Source organism: Nansenia antarctica (genome assembly GCF_963989245.1).
Source record: "Nansenia antarctica genome assembly, chromosome: 6".
NCBI lineage: Eukaryota > Metazoa > Chordata > Actinopteri > Argentiniformes > Microstomatidae > Nansenia > Nansenia antarctica.
This window is the reverse complement of record NC_137676.1, coordinates 64,340,953-64,345,592: the sequence shown is the minus strand read 5'-3', so window position 1 is coordinate 64,345,592 and position 4,640 is coordinate 64,340,953.

The window sequence follows — 4,640 nt, the reverse complement described above, 5'->3', positions numbered from 1 at the left end:
CTCTCCGTCACCCGTTAAACTAATCCAGGTTGACACCAGTCAGACCAAGGCTCTCTGCCTGACTCCGGTCTCATCTCATCGGGTAAACTGCTCGTTGGCACTCCCTTGAGAAATCACTGGAGGTCCGGGACTCTGTCCTCACAGACGGGAGAGAAGATGTATGTAACCATCCATCAGCTACATGGTGATCATGCTGCCATTGATCTGGGTGATGCCTGACAGACTGTACTGTAGCGCACACACACACACGGACACACATATATGTACATGTACACGTGCATGCGTGCGCGCGCACACACACACACACACACACACACACACACACGTACATGCGTGCGTGAGCGCGTGCAAACACACACACACACACACACACACACACACACACACGTACATGACACACGTACAAGCGTGTGTAAACACACACACACACACACACACACACACACACACAGCTCTGTACCTCGTGTGTACCCATGTGTACCCCCAATCTCAAATTTTCGGTGTTTTTTTAGGACATCTCTGCTTTATCGGGATAGAGAAAATATAGAGATTGACGGGAAGAAAGGATGAGAGAGAGGAGGGATGGCATGCAAGACATGTCGACGGTCGGAATCAAACGATCGAACGAACAACAGGTTATGTGGCAAGCGCATTAGAGCGCTACGCCACTAAGCTCCTCTGTACCCACAATCTCTAAACAAAACTCCACCTGGCCTCTCCGCAGGCAGGGTGGAGCAACAACAATCCTATTACTTCTACTTCTTAACTCAGATCCATGAGTGAAATGCTTAGGACAGGGGAAAGTACTAGTACTACTATCACTATCACTGCCAATGGCCCCTGGCCCTAACATAAGATTACTTTCTCCTACGATGATGACTGAAGGATAGATGACTCACTTACTTAGACAAATGTATTTGTTGGAAGTCGTTTTGGATAAAGGCGTCTGCTAAAAATGCCAAAAAATGTAAATGCAAAGTGTGTGCATCTGGACCCGGCCATATACAGTAAAGTCGTTGTACAGCTCTGTGCTCAAATCAGTTGCGTGACTCTACTGAGAGGGAATGTGTCAGCTCTCAGCGTTGTGACATTGAGGCAGGCCACAGTGGCGTTGGTCCGTTGGTGGTTGGTCGGTTGGTGTGTTCACAGGGAATATCAATACCAAGAGGGTATTTTGGGGGTGTCAATCTGAGTCACGACCCGGTTGGTCGGATCAGTCATGACGGTGCATTAAGGCATCATATCCCATCTGTAACACAAGACTATTCCTCTGCCCTCCTCTGTCTCCCCAAGTATGTGTCTGATGTTTAATTCAGATGTTTAATTCATAGAAAAGCTAAAGTGAATCATTCTTGCACAGTGATGGTGAGGACATGATTCAGCGCGAAGCAATGCAGCGTTGAATGACATCGAAGAGGGCCACTGATCCATCGGAACGGATCAGATTCTTATTTCTTATCTCGCTGTCTTACTGTCACGATCTAGCCATACGTGACGTTCGTGCACGCGTCATTTAGCTCATAGTGAAGATTGAGAGCGGACAACCTCGAGAGGACATCCTCACGGTCCCCAGGAAAGATACCAGGAAGTGGAACTTGTGTAGATATTGTAGCGAACGGGAATCTTCTAGTGTAACTCGCCCCATGCGGGAGTCGAACCCCGACCTCCCACATAACCGAAGGCCGCGCTAACCATTAGACCAAGAGAGTTAACTCCCTTGGAGGAGCTGTTAACGGGGCCTCATACAGGATCGTTACACTATCCTCACCGTTCGGGAGAGCGTGCCCTCACGCTTCACTATGTCAAGTCCCTCACGTGGACACGCCTCTCCGATGGCCTTCCTTCCATCCCCCTTCTGACACCAGTGTAGCGAACGGGAACTTGTAGTGTAACTCGCCCCATGCGGGAGTCGAACCCCGACCTCCCACATAACCGACGGCTGCGCTAACCATTAGACCAAGAGAGTTAACTCCCTTGGAGGAGCTGTTAACGGGGCCTCATACAGGATCGTTACAATATGTCTTATGTTACGATATGTCTTAAAACGTACACTCGCAAAAAAAAACTTTAAAAACACTTTATTAGAAACACTATACTAATACTGGGTAGGGCCTCCCTTTACTCTAACAGCCTAAACCTGAATGAATGAGAAGGTGTACTGTACAGGTGTTCCTAATATAGTGTTCTGTGAGTGTATTACAGAATATAAACGTATATCACAGTTATGTCCCTTAGAGGGGAGGCTCAGGGACAACTGCTTCTGGCTGTGTAATGTGTTGCGAGTACATACCATACTGGAACCTAATATATACTGAAAATGTAGGCACTCACTCTGATTCTCCACACACATGTTTTAGAAGGTCTTTAAGTGTATAACAAATGAAAGTGAAAATGTAGATTTTTCGAGTGAGAACGTTGATTCACTCTGGCCAAACAAATCAAATTAAATCGAATGTATTTGTACAGCACTTTTTTTTTTACAAAACAAATTGTTTCAAACGCTTGACAACAACACGGCATGGCAGCAGTCCTTCACAACACCTCGAGACTCAGCCACAGGTGTTGCTCCGGGCAACACACCAAACCAATTAAATTCCTATATTTGAGTATTGACATGAAGAAAAATAAAATAAAAAAATATATATACATTTTAATTTAAGACATCTCCTCCTTGGTCCCCACAAAAAACCCAGATTCTTTCCAAATACGGAATTAATGGTGCAAATGGGATTACTGGCATAGGCATTACGCCCAGTGACTGAGACAAAAGTTGCTGTGGTTGCTAGGAAACCCCGGCCTCTCAGACTTTACCATGGGCTTACCACCTCGTTGTGTGAGGTATTTTCATTATTATTATTATTATTATCATTATTATTATTATTATTATTAATATGAATACACGCCTAAGAATACACACAACTTTATTACTGTAGTATTATTTATTGTGATTTTGAATCTTGATGCTGCAATGCCAACGTTGAGGAAACAAAGCCAAATAAATGTACTTGTGTACTTTGAGATCAATTCTGATTCTGATTCTGATTCTCTGAATAAACATACTCCTCCATAGAATATGTTATGCAAGCTTACATGTGATAAAACACTCAAAGTTATACAGGTAACAAAAGAGCAGAAAGTGAGTGAGAGTGTGTGAGTGTGTGAGTGTGTGTGTGTGTGTGTGTGTGTGTGTGTGCGTGTGTGTGTGTGTGTATGTGTGTATGTGTGTGTGGGGGTGTGTGTGTGTTTGGGGCAAGTGGAGGGGTGTGTGTGTGGGGGGAGTGGGTGGCTGGGTGTGTGTGTGTGTGTGGGTGGCTGGGTGTGTGTACGTACGTGCATGTGTGAGATTGTGTGTGCGAGAGAGAGGGAATTGGGGGGGGGGGGGGGGGGGTGGCGTTTCAATACTACTCTCCGCTGAGCAGTCAAATGAATTTGACTGAAAATATGTCTAAATGCTGCCCAGGCCCATCTGATGAGCGTCATTCTCTCTTCCTCCTCCATACTATCCATCTGTTGCTCATTTCCATCCTCCTCCATCCTCCCATCCATCCCTCCGTCCCTCTCTGGCCAGGGAATGTGGTATACTTTGCAGCTTTTCGAGTGCTTCTCGAAATATGAATATATTCATTGCTGATGTGGTTGAGTGTGATCGCTAGCAGAGCATAAAACCCCACTATAAGAACATTGTTACAACATGTCTTCTTTCCCCCCAAAATGATAACAACAACATTTAATGATCCTCTCTCAACATCTACAGAATCTTGCTTAAGCTCCCAAGACGGACGAGTGCAAGTCATATGTTTGTAACTAGTAATGTTGGCTAATTGATAAAAGAATCAATACCAAAAAAAGTCATAATGGCTCTAACTGAGCCGACACAAAGTGACACGAGGTATTCCTCTTGTCTTGGGAAACATTGGAACACATGTCCGTCTGTGTTTTGATCACTGTGGGACTTGTGAAATGCCATGATCTCATACATATTTCTCTACTGTTATCCTCGTATTGTATTGAATAATTGTTCTTTGTCTTTGCTGATGTGAACTTATGTGTCCGAAATAAAGTGACATAGAATTGAATTGTTCTTTGTCGTTGTGGACGTCAGATCTACAGCACTCGGGCCACCTCAAAGGCAGAGCACAGAAAATATATTACAGATGTACAAAAGGTTTGGTGAAGTATCTGATGTATCGCTATGAGTTGGCTCCACTTGGCTCCACTTTCCCGTGACTATGCTATTCTACCGTACTGGGCTGTTCTTCCTCTGACCTCCCAGATGTCGAGCAGGGGGTTGTTAGCGAGGTGTGTGTGTGTGTGTGTGTGTGTGTGTGTGTGAGAGAGGTCAGAGAGAGAGAGAGTGAGAGTGTGTGTGTGTGTATGTGTGTGTGAGAGGTGAGAGAGATTGTGTGTTTGTTTGTTTGTTTGTGTGTGTGTGTGTGTGTGTGTGTGTGTGTGTGTGAGTGTGTGTGGTGTGTGTGTGTGTGTGTGTGTGTGTGTGTGTGAACCTTGGAGGTGATGTGGACAGCCACTGCGGATTTATCTTGGACAGGGACACCATTGCGGTGCCAGAGAGAGTCTGGCTCCAGCAGCACAGCTGCTCTCATAAAACGTTTTGATACCCCCAATAAGTCGGGGAGGCAGAG